This window comes from Heptranchias perlo, chromosome 8 (assembly GCF_035084215.1).
Source record: "Heptranchias perlo isolate sHepPer1 chromosome 8, sHepPer1.hap1, whole genome shotgun sequence".
Lineage (NCBI taxonomy): Eukaryota > Metazoa > Chordata > Chondrichthyes > Hexanchiformes > Hexanchidae > Heptranchias > Heptranchias perlo.
This window is the reverse complement of record NC_090332.1, coordinates 73,626,412-73,650,716: the sequence shown is the minus strand read 5'-3', so window position 1 is coordinate 73,650,716 and position 24,305 is coordinate 73,626,412.

Here is a 24,305-nt window from a genome sequence, read left to right as displayed (position 1 = left end):
TCACTTACACAGTCAATCACTTACACTGTCCACCACTTACACTGTCAATCACTTACACTGTCCACCACTTACATTGTCCATCACTTTCACTGTTCCTCACTTACACTGTCCACCGTCCATCACTTACACTGTCCACCACTTACACTGTCAATCACTTACACTGTCCACCACTTCCACTGTCCACAATTGCACTATCCACACTTACACTGTCCACCACTTACACTGTCCACACTTACACAGTCCACACGAACACTGTCCACCACTTACACAGTCCACACTTACACTGTCCACCACTTACACTGTCCACACTTACACTGTCCACACTAACACAGTCCACCACTTACACTGTCCACACTTACACTGTCCACACTAACACAGTCCACCATTAACACAGTCCACCACTTATACAGTCCACGCTCACACTGTCCACCACTTACACTGTCCACACTTACACTGTCCATCACTTACACTGTAAACCACTTACACTGTCCACACTTACACTGTCCACCACTTACACTGTCCACACTTACACTGTCCACACCTACACTGTCCACCACTTACACTGTCCACACTTACACAGTCCATCACTTACACTGTCCACCACTTACACTGTCCACACTTACACAGTCCACACTTACACTGTCCACCACTTACACTGTCCACACTTACACTGTCCACACTAACACTGTCCACCACTTACACAGTCCACACTTACACTGTCCACCACTTACACTGTAAACCACTTACACTGTCCACACTTACACTGTCCACCACTTACACTGTGCACACTTACACTGTCCATCACTTACACTGTAAACCACTTACACTGTCCACACTTACACTGTCCACCACTTACACTGTCCACACTTACACTGTCCACACTAACACAGTCCACCATTAACACAGTCCACCACTTATACAGTCCACGCTCACACTGTCCACCACTTACACTGTCCACACTTACACTGTCCATCACTTACACTGTAAACCACTTACACTGTCCACACTTACACTGTCCACCACTTACACTGTCCACACTTACACTGTCCACACCTACACTGTCCACCACTTACACTGTCCACACTTACACAGTCCATCACTTACACTGTCCACCACTTACACTGTCCACACTTACACAGTCCACACTTACACTGTCCACCACTTACACTGTCCACACTTACACTGTCCACACTAACACAGTCCACCATTAACACAGTCCACCACTTATACAGTCCACGCTCACACTGTCCACCACTTACACTGTCCACACTTACACTGTCCATCACTTACACTGTAAACCACTTACACTGTCCACACTTACACTGTCCACCACTTACACTGTCCACACTTACACTGTCCACACCTACACTGTCCACCACTTACACTGTCCACACTTACACAGTCCATCACTTACACTGTAAACCATTTACACTGTCCACACTTACACTGTCCACCACTTACACTGTCCACACTTACACAGTCCATCACTTACACTGTAAACCACTTACACTGTCCACACTTACACTGTCCGCCACTTACACTGTTCATGCTTACACCGTCCACCATTGACACTGTCCACCACTTACACAGCCCACCACTTACACTGCTCACCACTTACACTGTCCACACTTACACAGTCAATCACTTACACAGTCAATCACTTACACCGTCAATCACTTACACTGTCCACACCAACACTGTCCACACTAACACTGTCCACACTCACACTGTCCACCACTTACACTGTCCACACTAACACTGTCCACCACTTACACTGTCCGCACTAACACTGTCCGCACTAACACTGTCCACCCCTAACACTGACCATACTAATACTGTTCACACGAACACTGTCCACCACTTACACTGTCCACCACTTGCACTGTCCACACTAACACTGTCCACCACTTGCACTGTCCACACTAACACTGTCCACCACTTACACAGTCAGTCACTTACACTGTCAATCACTTACACTCTCAATCACTTACACAGTCCACCACTTACACTGTCTGCACTAATATTGTCCACCACTTACACTGTCCACACTAACACTATCCGCACTAACACTGTCCACCACTTACACTGTCCGCACTAACACTGTCCACCCGTTACGCTGACCATACTAACACTGTCCACGCTAACACTGTCCACCACTTACACTGTCCACCACTTGCACTGTCCACACTAACACTGTCCACAACTTACAATGTCCGCAATAACACTGTCCACACTCACACTGTCCGCACTAACACTGATGATCACTAACACTGTCCACTCTAACACTGTCAATGACTTACACTGTCCACTCTAACACTGTCCACCACTTATACTGTCCACTCTAACACTCTACACCACTTACACTGTCCACCACTTACACTGTCCACGCTTTCACTGTCCACCACTTACACTGTCCACCATTTACACTGTCCACCACTTGCACTGTCCACACTTACACTACCCACGACCTACGCTGTCCACCACTTACACTGTCCACCACTTACACAGTCAATCACTTACACTGTCCACGCTTACACTGTCCACCACTTTCATTGTCCAACACTTACACAGTCAATCACTTACACTGTCCACCACTTACATTGTCCACTACTGACACAGTCAATCACTTACACTGTCCACCACTTACACTATCAATCACTTACACTGTCCACCACTTACACTGTCAATCACTTACACTGTTCACCACTTACACAGTCAATCACTTACACTGTCCACCACTTACACTGTCAATCACTTGCACTGTCCACCACTTACACTGTCAATTACTTACACTGTCCACCACTTACACTGTCAATCACTTACACTGTCAATCACTTACACTGTCCACCACTTACACTGTTCCTCACTTACACTGTTCCTCACTTACATTGTCCATCACTTACACTGTCCATCACTTACATTGTCCGTCACTTACACAGTCAATCACTTACACTGTCCACCACTTACACTGTCAATCACTTACACTGTCCACCACTTACACTGTCAATCACTTACACTGTCCACCACTTACACTGTCAATCACTTACACTGTCCACAATTGCACTATCCACACTTACACTGTCAATCACTTACACTGTCCACCACTTACATTGTCCATCACTTACACAGTCAATCACTTACACTGTCCACCACTTACACTGTCCACGCTTTCACTGTCCACCACTTACACTGTCCACCATTTACACTGTCCACCACTTGCACTGTCCACCACTTACATTGTCCATCACTTACACTGTCCATCACTAACACAGTCAATCACTTACACTGTCCACCACTTACACTGTCAATCACTTACACTGTCCACCACTTACACTGTCAATCACTTACACTGTCCACCACTTACACTGTCAATCACTTACACTGTCCACAATTGCACTATCCACACTTGCACTGTCAATCACTTACACTGTCCACCACTTACACAGTCAATCACTTACACTGTCCACCACTTACACTGTCAGTCACTTACACTGTCCACACTTACACTGTCCACAATTGCACTATCCACACTGACACAGTCAATCACTTACACTGTCCACCACTTACACTGTCAATCACTTACACTGTCCACCACTTACACTGTCAATCACTTACACTGTCCACAATTGCACTATCCACACTTACACTGTCCATCACTTACATTGTCCATCACTTACACAGTCAATCACTTACACTGTCCACCACTTACATTGTCAATCACTTACACTGTCCACCACTTACACTGTCCACCACTTTGACTGTCAATCACTTACACTGTCCACCACTTACACTGTCCACCACTTACACTGTCATTTACTTACACTGTCCACCACTTACACTGTCCACCACTTACACTGTCAATCACTTACACTGTTCCTCACTTACACTGTCCATCACTTACATTGTCCATCACTTACACAGTCAATCACTTACACTGTCCACCACTTACACTGTCCACCACTTACACTGTCAATCACTTACACTGTCCACCACTTACACTGTCAATCACTTACACTGTCCACAATTGCACTATCCACACTTACACTGTCAATCACTTACAGTGTCCACCACTTACACTGTCAATCACTTACACTGTCCACAATTGCACTATCCACACTTACACTGTCAATCACTTACACTGTCCACCACTTACACTGTCCACCACTTACATTGTCCATCACTTACATTGTTCCTCACTTACACTGTCCACCACTTACATTGTCAATCACCTACACTGTCCACCACTTACACTGTCCACCACTTTCACTGTCAATCACTTACACTGTCCACCACTTACACTGTCCACCACTTACACTGTCAATCACTTACACTGTTCCTCACTTACACTGTCCATCACTTACATTGTCCATCACTTACACAGTCAATCACTTACACTGTCCACCACTTACACTGTCCACCACTTACACTGTCAATCACTTACACTGTCCACCACTTACACTGTCAATCACTTACACTGTCCACAATTGCACTATCCACACTTACACTGTCAATCACTTACAGTGTCCACCACTTACACTGTCAATCACTTACACTGTCCACAATTGCACTATCCACACTTACACTGTCAATCACTTACACTGTCCACCACTTACATTGTCCATCACTTACATTGTTCCTCACTTACACTGTCCACCACTTACATTGTCAATCACCTACACTGTCCACCACTTACACTGTCCACCACTTTCACTGTCAATCACTTACACTGTCCACCACTTACACTGTCATTTACTTACACTGTCCACCACTTACACTGTCCACCACTTACACTGTCAATCACTTACACTGTTCCTCACTCACACTGTCCATCACTTACATTGTCCATCACTTACACAGTCAATCACTTACACTGTCCACCACTTACACTGTCCACCACTTACACTGTCAATCACTTACACTGTCCACCACTTACACTGTCAATCACTTACACTGTCCACAATTGCACTATCCACACTTACACTGTCAATCACTTACACTGTCCACCACTTACATTGTCCATCACTTACACAGTCAACCACTTACACTGTCCACCACTTACACTGTCAATCACTTGCACTGTCCACCACTTACATTGTTCCTCACTTACACTGTCCACCGTCCATCTCTTACACTGTCCATCACTGACACTGTCCATCACTTACACTGTCCACCACTTACATTGTCCATCACTTACACAGTCAATCACTTACACTGTCAATCACTTACACTGTCCACCACTTACACTGTCAATCACTTACACTGTCCACAATTGCACTATCCACAACTTACATTGTCCATCACTTACACAGTCAATCACTTACACTGTCCACCACTTACACTGTCAATCACTTACACTGTCCACCACTTACATTGTCCATCATTTACACAGTCAATCACTTACACTGTCCACCACTTACACTGTCAACCACTGACACTGTCCACCACTTACACTGTCCACAATTGCACTATCCACACTTACACAGTCAATCACTTACACTGTCAATCACTTACACTGTCCACCACTTACACTGTCCACACTTACACTGTCCACAATTGCACTATCCACACTTACACAGTCAATCACTTACACTGTCAATCACTTACACTGTCCATCACTTACATTGTCCATCACTTACACAGTCAATCACTTACACTGTCCACCACTTACACTGTCAATCACTTACACTGTCCACCACTTACACTGTCAATCACTTACACTGTCCACAATTGCACTATCCACACTTACACTGTCAATCACTTACACTGTCCACCACTTACAATGTCCATCACTTGCACAGTCAATCACTTACACTGTCCACCACTTACACTGTCCACCACTTACACTGTCAATCACTTACACTGTCCACAATTGCACTATCCACACTTACACTGTCAATCACTTACACTGTCCACCACTTACAATGTCCATCACTTGCACAGTCAATCACTTACACTGTCCACCACTTACATTGTCCATCACTTACACTGTTCCTCATTTACACTGTCCACCACTTACATTGTCCATCACTTACACTGTCCACCACTTACATTGTCCATCACTTACACTGTCCATCACTTACACTGTCCACCACTTACATTGTCCATCACTTACACTGTCCATCACTTACACAGTCAATCACTTACACTGTCCACCACTTACACTGTCAATCACTTACACTGTCCACCACTTACACTGTCAATCACTTACACTGTCCACCACTTACACTGTCAATCACTTACACTGTCCACAATTGCACTATCCACACTTACACTGTCAATCACTTACACTGTCCACCACTTACACAGTCAATCACTTACACTGTCCACCACTTACACTGTCAGTCACTTAAACTGTCCACACTTACACTGTCCCCAATTGCACTATCCACACTGACACAGTCAATCACTTACACTGTCCACCACTTACACTGTCCACCACTTACACTGTCAATCACTTACACTGTCCACAATTGCACTATCCACACTTACACTGTCAATCACTTACACTGTCCATCACTTACATTGTCCATCACTTGCACTGTCATTTACTTACACTGTCCACCACTTACATTGTCAATCACTTACACTGTCCACCACTTACATTGTCCATCACTTACACAGTCAATCACTTACACTGTCCACACTAACACTGTCCACACTCACACTGTCCACCACTTACACTGTCCACACTAACACTGTCCACCACTTACACTGTCCACGCTAACACTGTCCGCACTAACACTGTCCACCACTTACACTGTCCGCACTAACACTGTCCACCCCTAACACTGACCATACTAATACTGTTCACACTAACACTGTCCACCACTTACACTGTCCACCACTTGCACTGTCCACACCAACACTGTCCACCACTTGCACTGTCCACACTAACACTGTCCACCACTTACACAGTCAGTCACTTACACTGTCAATCACTTACACTCTCAATCACTTACACAGTCCACCACTTACACTGTCTGCACTAATATTGTCCACCACTTACACTGTCCACACTAACACTATCCGCACTAACACTGTCAATCACTTACACTGTCCACCACTTACACTGTCAATCACTTACACTGTCCACCACTTACACTGTCAATCACTTACACTGTCCACAATTGCACGATCCACACTTACACTGTCAATCACTTACACTGTCCACCACTTACACAGTCAATCACTTACACTGTCCACCACTTACACTGTCAGTCACTTAAACTGTCCACACTTACACTGTCCACAATTGCACTATCCACACTGACACAGTCAATCACTTACACTGTCCACCACTTACACTGTCCACCACTTACACTGTCAATCACTTACACTGTCCACAATTGCACTATCCACACTTACACTGTCAATCACTTACACTGTCCATCACTTACATTGTCCATCACTTACACAGTCAATCACTTACACAGTCAATCACTTACACTGTCCACCACTTACACTGTCAATCACTTACATTGTCCACCACTTGCACTGTCCATCACTTACACTGTCCATCACTTACACAGTCAATCACTTACACTGTCCACCACTTACACTGTCCACCACTTTCACTGTCCACAATTGCACTATCCACACTTACACTGTCCACCACTTATACTGTCAATCACTTACACTGTCCACCACTTACATTGTCCACCACTTACACTGTCCATCACTTACACTGTCCATCACTTACACAGTCAATCACTTACACTGTCCACCACTTACACTGTCCACCACTTGCACTGTCCACACTAACACTGTCCACCACTTACAATGTCCGCAATAACACTGTCCACACTCACACTGTCCGCACTAACACTGATGATCACTAACACTGTCCACGCAAACACTGTCAATGACTTACACTGTCCACTCTAACACTGTCCACCACTTATACTGTCCACTCTAACACTCTACACCACTTGCACTGTCCACACTTACACTGTCGATCACTTACATTGTTCACACTTACACTGTCCAGGCTTACGCTGTCCACCACTTACACTGTCCAGCACTTTCACTGTCCAGCACTTTCACTGTCCACCACTTACACTGTTCACGCTTACACCGTCCACCACTTACACTGACCACCATTTACACTGTCCACCGCTTACACTGACCACCCTTTACACTGTCCACACTTACACTGTTTACCACTTACACTGTCCACCACTTACACAGCCCACCACTTACACTGCTCACCACTTACACTGTCCACACTTACACTGTCCACCACTTACACAGTCAATCACTTACACCGTCAATCACTTACACTGTCCACACCAACACTGTCCACACGAACTCTGTCCACACTCACACTGTCCACCACTTACACTGTCCACACTAACACTGTCCACCACTTACACTGTCCGCACTAACACTGTCCGCACTAACACTGTCCACCACTTACACTGTCCGCACTAACACTGCCCACCCCTAACACTGACCATACTAATACTGTTTACACTAACACTGTCCACCACTTACACTGTCCACCACTTGCACTGTCCACCACTTGCACTGTCCACACTAACACTGTCCACCACTTACACAGTCAGTCACTTACACTGTCAATCACTTACACTCTCAATCACTTACACAGTCCACCACTTACACTGTCTGCACTAATATTGTCCACCACTTACACTGTCCACACTAACACTATCCGCACTAACACTGTCCACCACTTACACTGTACGCAATAACACTGTCCACACTCACACTGTCCGCACTAACACTGATGATCACTAACACTGTCCACGCAAACACTGTCAATGACTTACACTGTCCACTCTAACACTGTCCACCACTTATACTGTCCACTCTAACACTCTACACCACTTACACTGTCCACACTTACACTGTCGATCACTTACATTGTTCACACTTACACTGTCCAGGCTTACGCTGTCCACCACTTACACTGTCCAGCACTTTCACTGTCCAGCACTTTCACTGTCCACCACTTACACTGTTCACGCTTACACCGTCCACCACTTACACTGACCACCATTTACACTGTCCACCGCTTACACTGACCACCCTTTACACTGTCCACACTTACACTGTTTACCACTTACACTGTCCACCACTTACACAGCCCACCACTTACACTGCTCACCACTTACACTGTCCACACTTACACTGTCCACCACTTACACAGTCAATCACTTACACCGTCAATCACTTACACTGTCCACACCAACACTGTCCACACTAACTCTGTCCACACTCACACTGTCCACCACTTACACTGTCCACACTAACACTGTCCACCACTTACACTGTCCACACTAACACTGTCCGCACTAACACTGTCCACCACTTACTCTGTCCACACTAACACTGTCCGCACTAACACTGTCCACCACTTACACTGTCCGCACTAACACTGCCCACCCCTAACACTGACCATACTAATACTGTTCACACTAACACTGTCCACCACTTACACTGTCCACCACTTGCACTGTCCACACTAACACTGTCCACCACTTGCACTGTCCACACTAACACTGTCCACCACTTACACAGTCAGTCACTTACACTGTCAATCACTTACACTCTCAATCACTTACACAGTCCACCACTTACACTGTCTGCACTAATATTGTCCACCACTTACACTGTCCACACTAACACTATCCGCACTAACACTGTCCACCACTTACACTGTCCGCACTAACACTGTCCACCCGTTACGCTGACCATACTAACACTGTCCACACTAACACTGTCCACCACTTACACTGTCCACCACTTGCACTGTCCACACTAACACTGTCCACCACTTACAATGTCCGCAATAACACTGTCCACACTCACACTGTCCGCACTAACACTGATGATCACTAACACTGTCCACGCTTTCACTGTCCACCACTTACACTGTCCACCATTTACACTGTCCATCACTTACACTGTCCACACTTACACCATCCACGCTTACATTGTCCACCATTTACAATTTCCACCACTTACACTGTCAATCACTTCCACTGTCCACCACTTACACTGACAATTACTTACACTGTCAATCACTTACACTGTCCACCACTTACATTGTCCATCACTTACACTGTCCATCACTTACATTGTCCATCACTTACACAGTCAATCACTTACACTGTCCACCACTTACACTGTCAATCACTTACACTGTCCACCACTTACACTGTCAATCACTTACACTGTCCACCACTTACACTGTCAATCACTTACACTGTCCACAATTGCACTATCCACACTTACACTGTCAATCACTTACACTGTCCACCACTTACATTGTCCATCACTTAAACAGTCAATCACTTACACTGTCCACCACTTACACTGTCCACAATTGCACTATCCACACTTACACAGTCAATCACTTACACTGTTCACCACTTACACAGTCAATCACTTACACTGTCCACCACTTACATTGTCCACCATTTACACTGTCCATCACTTACACTGTCCACACTTACACCATCCACGCTTACATTGTCCACCACTTTCAATTTCCAACACTTACACTGTCCACACTTACACTGTCTATCACTTACATTGTTCACACTTACACTGTCCAGGCTTACGCTGTCCACCACTTACACTGTCCAGCACTTTCACTGTCCAGCACTTTCACTGTCCACCACTTACACTGTTCACGCTTACACCGTCCATCACTTACACTGTCCACCATTTACACTGTCCACCGCTTACACTGACCACCCTTTACACTGTCCACACTTACACTGTTTACCACTTACACTGTCCACCACTTACACAGCCCACCACTTACACTGCTCACCACTTACACTGTCCACACTTACACTGTCCATCACTTAACACAGTCAATCGCTTACACCGTCAATCACTTACACTGTCCACACCAACACTGTCCACACTAACACTGTCCACACTCACACTGTCCACCACTTACACTGTCCACACTAACACTGTCCACCACTTACACTGTCCACACTAACACTGTCCGCACTAACACTGTCCACCACTTACACTGTCCGCACTAACACTGCCCACCCCTAACACTGACCATACTAATACTGTTCACACTAACACTGTCCACCACTTACACTGTCCACCACTTGCACTGTCCACACTAACACTGTCCACCACTTGCACTGTCCACACTAACACTGTCCACCACTTACACAGTCAGTCACTTACACTGTCAATCACTTACACTCTCAATCACTTACACAGTCCACCACTTACACTGTCTGCACTAATATTGTCCACCACTTACACTGTCCACACTAACACTATCCGCACTAACACTGTCCACCACTTACACTGTCCGCACTAACACTGTCCACCCGTTACGCTGACCATACTAACACTGTCCACACTAACACTGTCCACCACTTACACTGTCCACCACTTGCACTGTCCACACTAACACTGTCCACCACTTACAATGTCCGCAATAACACTGTCCACACTCACACTGTCCGCACTAACACTGATGATCACTAACACTGTCCACGCAAACACTGTCCACCACTTACACTGTCCACCATTTACACTGTCCATCACTTACACTGTCCACACTTACACCATCCACGCTTACATTGTCCACCACTTACAATTTCCACCACTTACACTGTCAATCACTTCCACTGTCCACCACTTACACTGACAATTACTTACACTGTCAATCACTTACTCTGTCCATCACTTACACTGTCCACCACTTACATTGTCCATTACTTACACTGTCCATCACTTACATTGTCCATCACTTACACAGTCAATCACTTACACTGTCCACCACTTACACTGTCAATCACTTACACTGTCCACCACTTACACTGTCAATCACTTACACTGTCCACAATTGCACTATCCACACTTACACTGTCAATCACTTACACTGTCCACCACTTACATTGTCCATCACTTAAACAGTCAATCACTTACACTGTCCACCACTTACACTGTCAGTCACTTACACTGTCCACACTTACACTGTCCACAATTGCACTATCCACACTTACACAGTCAATCACTTACACTGTTCACCACTTACACAGTCAATCACTTACACTGTCCACCACTTACATTGTCCACCATTTACACTGTCCATCACTTACACTGTCCACACTTACACCATCCACGCTTACATTGTCCACCACTTTCAATTTCCACCACTTACACTGTCCACACTTACACTGTCTATCACTTACATTGTTCACACTTACACTGTCCAGGCTTACGCTGTCCACCACTTACACTGTCCAGCACTTTCACTGTCCAGCACTTTCACTGTCCACCACTTACACTGTTCACGCTTACACCGTCCATCACTTACACTGTCCACCATTTACACTGTCCACCGCTTACACTGACCACCCTTTACACTGTCCACACTTACACTGTTTACCACTTACACTGTCCACCACTTACACAGCCCACCACTTACACTGCTCACCACTTACACTGTCCACACTTACACTGTCCATCACTTACACAGTCAATCGCTTACACCGTCAATCACTTACACTGTCCACACCAACACTGTCCACACTAACACTGTCCACACTCACACTGTCCACCACTTACACTGTCCACACTAACACTGTCCACCACTTACACTGTCCACACTAACACTGTCCGCACTAACACTGTCCACCACTTACACTGTCCGCACTAACACTGCCCACCCCTAACACTGACCATACTAATACTGTTCACACTAACACTGTCCACCACTTACACTGTCCACCACTTGCACTGTCCACACTAACACTGTCCACCACTTGCACTGTCCACACTAACACTGTCCACCACTTACACAGTCAGTCACTTACACTGTCAATCACTTACACTCTCAATCACTTACACAGTCCACCACTTACACTGTCTGCACTAATATTGTCCACCACTTACACTGTCCACACTAACACTATCCGCACTAACACTGTCCACCACTTACACTGTCCGCACTAACACTGTCCACCCGTTACGCTGACCATACTAACACTGTCCACACTAACACTGTCCACCACTTACACTGTCCACCACTTGCACTGTCCACACTAACACTGTCCACCACTTACAATGTCCGCAATAACACTGTCCACACTCACACTGTCCGCACTAACACTGATGATCACTAACACTGTCCACGCTTTCATTGTCCACCACTTACACTGTCCACCATTTACACTGTCCATCACTTACACTGTCCACACTTACACCATCCACGCTTACATTGTCCACCACTTACAATTTCCACCACTTACACTGTCAATCACTTCCACTGTCCACCACTTACACTGACAATTACTTACACTGTCAATCACTTACACTGTCCACCACTTACATTGTCCATCACTTACTCTGTCCATCACTTACACTGTCCACCACTTACATTGTCCATTACTTACACTGTCCATCACTTACATTGTCCATCACTTACTCAGTCAATCACTTACACTGTCCACCACTTACACTGTCAATCACTTACACTGTCCACCACTTACACTGTCAATCACTTACACTGTCCACCACTTACACTGTCAATCACTTACACTGACCACAATTGCACTATCCACACTTACACTGTCAATCACTTACACTGTCCACCACTTACATTGTCCATCACTTAAACAGTCAATCACTTACACTGTCCACCACTTACACTGTCAGTCACTTACACTGTCCACACTTACACTGTCCACAATTGCACTATCCACACTTACACAGTCAATCACTTACACTGTTCACCACTTACACAGTCAATCACTTACACTGCCCACCACTTACATTGTCCACCATTTACACTGTCCATCACTTACACTGTCCACACTTACACCATCCACGCTTACATTGTCCACCACTTTCAATTTCCACCACTTACACTGTCCACACTTACACTGTCTATCACTTACATTGTTCACACTTAAACTGTCCAGGCTTACGCTGTCCACCACTTACACTGTCCAGCACTTTCACTGTCCAGCACTTTCACTGTCCACCACTTACACTGTTCACGCTTACACCGTCCATCACTTACACTGTCCACCATTTACACTGTCCACCGCTTACACTGACCACCCTTTACACTGTCCACACTTACACTGTTTACCACTTACACTGTCCACCACTTACACAGCCCACCACTTACACTGCTCACCACTTACACTGTCCACACTTACACTGTCCACCACTTACACAGTCAATCGCTTGCACCGTCAATCACTTACACTGTCCACACCAACACTGTCCACACTAACACTGTCCACACTCACACTGTCCACCACTTACACTGTCCACACTAACACTGTCCACCACTTACACTGTCCACACTAACACTGTCCGCACTAACACTGTCCACCACTTACACTGTCCGCACTAACACTGCCCACCCCTAACACTGACCATACTAATACTGTTCACACTAACACTGTCCACCACTTACACTGTCCACCACTTGCACTGTCCACACTAACACTGTCCACCACTTGCACTGTCCACACTAAAACTGTCCACCACTTTCACAGTCAGTCACTTACACTGTCAATCACTTACACTCTCAATCACTGACACAGTCCAGCACTTACACTGTCTGCACTAATATTGTCTACCACTTACACTGTCCACACTAACACTATCCGCACTAACACTGTCCACCACTTACACTGTCCGCACTAACACTGTCCACCCGTTACGCTGACCTTACTAACACTGTCCACACTAACACTGTCCACCACTTACACTGTCCACCACTTGCACTGTCCACACTAACACTGTCCACCACTTACAATGTCCGCAATAACACTGTCCACACTCACACTGTCCGCACTAACACTGATGATCACTAACACTGTCCACGCTAACACTGTCAATGACTTACACTGTCCACTCTAACACTGTCCACCACTTACACTGTCCACGCTTTCACTGTCCACCACTTACACTGTCCACCATTTACACTGTCCATCACTTACACTGTCCACACTTACACCATCCACGCTTACATTGTCCACCACTTACAATTTCCACCACTTACACTGTCAATCACTGACACTGTCCACCACTTACATTGTCCATCACTTGCACTGTCCATCACTTACACTGTCCACCACTTACATTGTCCATCACTTACACTGTCCACCACTTACACTGTCCATCACTTACACTGTCCACCACTTACACTGTCAATCACTGACACTGTCCACAATTGCACTATCCAAACTTGCACTGTCAATCACTTACACTGTCCACCACTTACATTGTCCATCACTTACACAGTCAATCACTTACACTGTTCACCACTTACACAGTCAATCACTTACACTGCCCACCACTTACATTGTCCACCATTTACACTGTCCATCACTTACACTGAACACACTTACACCATCCACGCTTACATTGTCCACCACTTACAATTTCCACCACTGACACTGTCCACACTTACACTGTCTATCACTTACATTGTTCACACTTACACTGTCCAGGCTTACGCTGTCCACCACTTACACTGTCCAGCACTTTCACTGTCCAGCACTTTCACTGTCCACCACTTACACTGTTCACGCTTACACCGTCCACCACTTACACTGACCACCATTTACACTGTCCACCGCTTACACTGACCACCCTTTACACTGTCCACACTTACACTGTTTACCACTTACACTGTCCACCACTTACACAGCCCACCACTTACACTGCTCACCACTTACACTGCTCACCACTTACACTGTCCACACTTACACTGTCCACCACTTACACAGTCAATCACTTACACTGTCCACACCAACACTGTCCACACTAACACTGTCCATACTCACACTGTCCACCACTAACACTGTCCACCACTTACACTGTCCACACTAACACTGTCAATGACTTACACTGTCCACTCTAACACTGTCCACCACTTATACTGTCCACTCTAACACTCTACACCACTTACACTGTCCACCACTTACACTGTCCACGCTTTCACTGTCCACCACTTGCACTGTCCACACTTGCACTACCCACGACCTACGCTGTCCACCACTTGCACTGTCCACCACTTACACAGTCAATCACTTACACTGTCCACCACTTACATTGTCCACCACTTACACAGTCAATCACTTACACTGTCCACCACTTACACTGTCAATCACTTACACTGTTCACCACTTACACTGTCAATCACTTGCACTGTCCATCACTTACACTGTCCACCACTTACATTGTCCATCACTTACACTGTCCATCACTTACATTGTCCATCACTTACACTGTCCACCACTTACACTGTCAATCACTTACACTGTCCACCACTTACACAGTCAATCACTTACACTGTCCACCACTTACATTGTCCACCACTTACACAGTCAATCACTTACACTGTCCACCACTTACACTGTCAATCACTTACACTGTTCACCACTTACACTGTCAATCACTTGCACTGTCCATCACTTACACTGTCCACCGCTTACATTGTCCATCACTTACATTGTCCATCACTTACACTGTCCACCACTTACACTGTCAATCACTTACACTGTCCACCACTTACACTGTCAATCACTTACACTGTCCACCACTTACACTTTCAATCACTTACACTGTCCACAATTGCACTATCCACACTTACACTGTCAATCACTTACACTGTCCGCCACTGACACTGTCAATCACTTACACTGTCCACCACTTACACTTTCAATCACTTACACTGTCCACAATTGCACTATCCACACTTACACTGTCAATCACTTACACTGTCCACCACTTACACTGTCAGTCACTTACACTGTCCACCACTTACACTGTCAATCACTTACACTGTCCACAATTGCACTATCCACACTTACACTGTCAATCACTAACACTGTCCACCACTTACATTGTCCATCACTTACACAGTCAATCACTTACACTGTCCACCACTTACACTGTCAGTCACTTACACTGTCCATCACTTACACAGTCAATCACTTGCACTGTCCACCACTTCCACTGTCAATCACTTACACTGTTAATCATTTACACTGTTAATCATTTACACTGTCCATCACTTACACTGTCCATCACTTACACAGTCAATCACTTAAACTGTCCACACTTACACTGTCCATCACTTACACTGCCCATCACTTACACTGTCCACACCAACACTGTCCATCACTCACACTGTCCATCACTGACACAGTCAATCACTTAAACTGTCCACACTTACACAGTCTATCACTTACACTGTCCACCACTTACACTGACCACCCTTTACACTGTCCACCACTTACACTGACCACCCTTTACACTGTCCACCACTTACACTGTCCACGACGTACACTGTCCACGCTTACACTGTCCATGCTTACACTGTCGACCACTAACACTGTCCACCACTTACATTGTCCACCATTTACACTGTCCATCACTTACACTGTCCACACTTACACCATCCACGCTTACATTGTCCACCACTTACAATTTCCACCACTTACACTGTCCACACTTACACTGTCTATCACTTACATTGTTCACACTTACACTGTCCAGGCTTACGCTGTCCACCACTTACACTGTCCAGCACTTTCACTGTCCAGCACTTTCACTGTCCACCACTTACACTGTTCACGCTTACACCGTCCACCACTTACACTGACCACCATTTACACTGTCCACCGCTTACACTGACCACCCTTTACACTGTCCACACTTACACTGTTTACCACTTACACTGTCCACCACTTACACAGCCCACCACTTGCACTGCTCACCACTTACACTGTCCACACTTACACTGTCCACCACTTACACAGTCAATCACTTACACTGTCCACACCAACACTGTCCACACTAACACTGTCCACACTCACACTGTCCACCACTTACACTGTCCACACTAACACTGTCCACCACTTACACTGTCCACACTAACACTGTCCGCACTAACACTGTCCACCACTTACACTGTCCGCACTAACACTGTCCACCCCTAACACTGACCATACTAATACTGTTCACACGAACACTGTCCACCACTTACACTGTCCACCACTTGCACTGTCCACACTAACACTGTCCACCACTTACACAGTCAGTCACTTACACTGTCAATCACTTACACTCTCAATCACTTCCACAGTCCACCACTTACAGTGTCTGCACTAATATTGTCCACCACTTACACTGTCCACACTAACACTATCCGCACTAACACTGTCCACCACTTACACTGTCCGCACTAACACTGTCCACCCGTTACGCTGACCACACTAACACTGTCCACACTAACACTGTCCACCACTTGCACTGTCCACACTAACACTGTCCACCACTTACAATGTCCGCAATAACACTGTCCACACTCACACTGTCCGCACTAACACTGATGATCACTAACACTGTCCACTCTAACACTGTCCACCACTTATACTGTCCACTCTAACACTCTACACCACTTACACTGTCCACACTTACACTGTCTATCACTTACATTGTTCACACTTACACTGTCCAGGCTTACGCTGTCCACCACTTACACTGTCCAGCACTTTCACTGTCCAGCACTTTCACTGTACACCACTTACACTGTTCACGCTTACACCGTCCACCACTTACACTGACCACCATTTACACTGTCCACCGTTTACACTGACCACCCTTTACACTGTCCACACTTACACTGTCCACACCAACACTGTCCACACTAACACTGTCCACACTCACACTGTCCACCACTTACACTGTCCACACTAACACTGTCCACCACTTACACTGTCCACACTAACACTGTCCGCACTAACACTGTCCACCCCTAACACTGACCATACTAATACTGTTCACACTAACACTGTCCACCACTTACACTGTCCACCACTTGCACTGTCCACACGAACACTGTCCACCACTTGCACTGTCCACACTAACACTGTCCACCACTTACACAGTCAGTCACTTACACTGTCAATCACTTACACTCTCAATCACTGACACAGTTCACCACTTACACTGTCTGCACTAATATTGTCCACCACTTACACTGTCCACACTAACACTGTCCATCACTTATACTGTCCACACTAACACTGCCCATCACTTACACTGTCCATCACTTACACAGTCAATCACTTAAACTGTCCACACTTACACAGTCTATCACTTACACTGTCCACCACTTACACTGACCACCCTTTACACTGTCCACCACTTACACTGACCACCCTTTACACTGTCCACCACTTACACTGTCCACGACGTACACTGTCTACGCTTACACTGTCCATGCTTACACTGTCGACCACTAACACTGTCCACCACTTACATTGTCCACCATTTACACTGTCCATCACTTACACTGTCCACACTTACACCATCCACGCTTACATTGTCCACCACATACAATTTCCACCACTCACACTGTCCACACTTACACTGTCTATCACTTACATTGTTCACACTTACACTGTCCAGGCTTACGCTGTCCACCACTTACACTGTCCAGCACTTTCACTGTCCAGCACTTTCACTGTCCACCACTTACACTGTTCATGCTTACACCGTCCACCACTTACACTGACCACCATTTACACTGTCCACTGCTTACACTGACCACCCTTTACACTGTCCACACTTACACTGTTTACCACTTACACTGTCCACCACTTACACAGCCCACCACTTACACTGCTCACCACTTACACTGTCCACACTTACACTGTCCACCACTTACACAGTCAATCACTTACACTGTCCACAACAACACTGTCCACACTAACACTGTCCACACTCACACTGTCCACCACTTACACTGTCCACACTAACACTGTCCACCACTTACACTGTCCACGCTAACACTGTCCGCACTAACACTGTCCACCACTTACACTGTCCGCACTAACACTGTCCACCCCTAACACTGACCATACTAATACTGTTCACACTAACACTGTCCACCACTTACACTGTCCACCACTTGCACTGTCCACACTAACACTGTCCACCACTTACACAGTCAGTCACTTACACTGTCAATCACTTACACTCTCAATCACTTGCACAGTCCACCACTTACACTATCTGCACTAATATTGTCCACCACTTACACTGTCCACACTAACACTATCCGCACTAACACTGTCCACCACTTACACTGTCCGCACTAACACTGTCCACCCGTTACGCTGACCAGACTAACACTGTCCACACTAACACTGTCCACCACTTACACTGTCCACCACTTGCACTGTCCACACTAACACTGTCCACCACTTACACTGTCCACCACTTGCACTGTCCACACTAACACTGTCCACCACTTCCAATGTCCGCAATAACACTGTCCACACTCACACTGTCCGCACTAACACTGATGATCACTAACACTGTCCACGCTAACACTGTCAATGACTTACACTGTCCACTCTAACACTGTCCACCACTTATACTGTCCACTCTAACACTCTACACCACTTACACTGTCCACACTTACACTGTCTATCACTTACATTGTTCACACTTACACTGTCCAGGCTTACGCTGTCCACCACTTACACTGTCCAGCACTTTCACTGTCCACCACTTACACTGTTCACGCTTACACCGTCCACCACTTACACTGACCACCATTTACACTGTCCACCGCTTACACTGACCACCCTTTACACTGTCCACACTTACACTGTTTACCACTTACACTGTCCACCACTTACACAGCTCACCACTTACACTGTCCACACTTACACTGTCCACCACTTACACAGTCAATCACTTACACCGTCAATCACTTACACTGTCCACACCAACACTGTCCACACTAACACTGTCCACCACTTACACTGTCCAGCACTTTCACTGTCCACACTAACACTGTCCGCACTAACACTGTCCACCCCTAACACTGACCATACTAATACTGTTCACACTAACACTGTCCACCACTTACACTGTCCACCACTTGCACTGTCCACACTAACACTGTCCACCACTTGCACTGTCCACACTAACACTGTCCACCACTTACACAGTCAGTCACTTACACTGTCAATCACTTACACTCTCAATCACTTACACAGTCCACCACTTACACTGTCTGCACTAATATTGTCCACCACTTACACTGTCCACACTAACACTATCCGCACTAACACTGTCCACCACTTACACTGTCCGCACTAACACTGTCCACCCGTTACGCTGACCATACTAACACTGTCCACACTAACACTGTCCACCACTTACACTGTCCACCACTTGCACTGTCCACACTAACACTGTCCACCACTTACAATGTCCGCAATAACACTGTCCACACTCACACTGTCCGCACTAACACTGATGATCACTAACACTGTCCACGCAAACACTGTCAATGACTTACACTGTCCACTCTAACACTGTCCACCACTTACACTGTCCACGCTAACACTGTCCGCACTAACACTGTCCACCACTTACACTGTCCACCACTTACATTGTCCACCACTTGCACTGTCCACACTAACACTGTCCACCACTTACAATGTCCGCAATAACACTGTCCACACTCACACTGTCCGCACTAACACTGATGATCACTAACACTGTCCACGCTAACACTGTCAATGACTTACACTGTCCACTCTAACACTCTACACCACTTACACTGTCCACCACTTACACTGTCCACGCTTTCACTGTCCACCACTTACACTGTCCACCATTTACACTGTCCATCACTTACACTGTCCACACTTACACCATCCACGCTTACATTGTCCACCACTTACAATTTCCACCACTTACACTGTCCACACTTACACTGTCTATCACTTACATTGTTCACACTTACACTGTCCAGGCTTACGCTGTCCACCACTTACACTGTCCAGCACTTTCACTGTCCAGCACTTTCACTGTCCACCACTTACACTGTTCACGCTTACACCGTCCACCACTTGCACTGACCACCATTTACACTGTCCACCGCTTACACTGACCACCCTTTACACTGTCCACACTTACGCTGTTTACCACTTACACTGTCCACCACTTACACAGCCCACCACTTACACTGCTCACCACTTACACTGTCCACACTTACACTGTCCACCACTTACACAGTCAATCACTTACACCATCAATCACTTACACTGTCCACACCAACACTGTCCACACTCACACTGTCCACACTCACACTGTCCACCACTTACACTGTCCACACTCACACTGTCCACCACTTACACTGTCCACACTAACACTGTCCGCACTAACACTGTCCACCACTTCCAATGTCCGCAATAACACTGTCCACACTCACACTGTCCGCACTAACACTGATGATCACTAACACTGTCCACGCTAACACTGTCAATGACTTACACTGTCCACTCTAACACTGTCCACCACTTATACTGTCCACTCTAACACTCTACACCACTTACACTGTCCACCACTTACACTGTCCACGCTTTCACTGTCCACCACTTACACTGTCCACCATTTACACTGTCCACCACTTGCACTGTCCACACTTACACTACCCACGACCGACGCTGTCCACCACTTACACTGTCCACCACTTACACAGTCAATCACTTACATTGTCCACCACTTACACAGTCAATCACTTACATTGTCCACCACTTACACAGTCAATGACTTACACTGTTCACCACTTACACTGTCCCGCTTACACTGTCCACCACTTACATTGTCCATCACTTACACTGTTCACGCTTACACCGTCCACCACTTGCACTGACCACCATTTACACTGTCCACCGCTTACACTGACCACCCTTTACACTGTCCACACTTACGCTGTTTACCACTTACACTGTCCACCACTTACACAGCCCACCACTTACACTGCTCACCACTTACACTGTCCACACTTACACTGTCCACCACTTACACAGTCAATCACTTACACCATCAATCACTTACACTGTCCACACCAACACTGTCCACACTCACACTGTCCACACTCACACTGTCCACCACTTACACTGTCCACACTCACACTGTCCACCACTTACACTGTCCACACTAACACTGTCCGCACTAACACTGTCCACCACTTCCAATGTCCGCAATAACACTGTCCACACTCACACTGTCCGCACTAACACTGATGATCACTAACACTGTCCACGCTAACACTGTCAATGACTTACACTGTCCACTCTAACACTGTCCACCACTTATACTGTCCACTCTAACACTCTACACCACTTACACTGTCCACCACTTACACTGTCCACGCTTTCACTGTCCACCACTTACACTGTCCACCATTTACACTGTCCACCACTTGCACTGTCCACACTTACACTACCCACGACCGACGCTGTCCACCACTTACACTGTCCACCACTTACACAGTCAATCACTTACATTGTCCACCACTTACACAGTCAATCACTTACATTGTCCACCACTTACACAGTCAATCACTTACACTGTCCACCACTTACACAGTCAATCACTTACACTGTCCACCACTTACATTGTCCACCACTTACACAGCCAATCACTTACACTGTCCACCACTTACACTGTCAATCACTTACACTGTTCACCACTTACATTGTCCACCACTTACACAGTCAATCACTTACACTGTCCACCACTTACATTGTCCACCACTTACACAGTCAATCACTTACACTGTCCACCACTTACACTGTCAATCACTTACACTGTTCACCACTTACACTGTCAATCACTTACACTGTTCACCACTTACACAGTCAATCACTTACACTGTCCACCACTTACACTGTCAATCACTTGCACTGTCCACCACTTACACTGTCAATTACTTACACTGTCCACCACTTACACTGTCCACACTTACACTGTCCACCACTTACACTGTCAATTACTTACACTGTCCACCACTTACACTGTCCACACTTACACTGTCAATCACTTACATTGTCCACCACTTACACTGTCCACACTTACACTGTCCACCACTTACATTGTCCATCACTTACAGTGTCCATCACTTACACTGTCCACCACTTACATTGTCCATCACTTACACTGTCCATCACTTACATTGTCCATCACTTACACTGTCCACCACTTACACTGTCAATCACTTACACTGTCCACCACTTACACTGTCAATCACTTACACTGTCCACAATTGCACTATCCACACTTACACTGTCAATCACTTACACTGTCCACCACTTACATTGTCCATCACTTACACAGACAATCACTTACACTGTCCACCACTTACACTGTCAGTCACTTACACTGTCCACACTTACACTGTCCACAATTGCACTATCCACACTTACACAGTCAATCACTTACACTGTTCACCACTTACA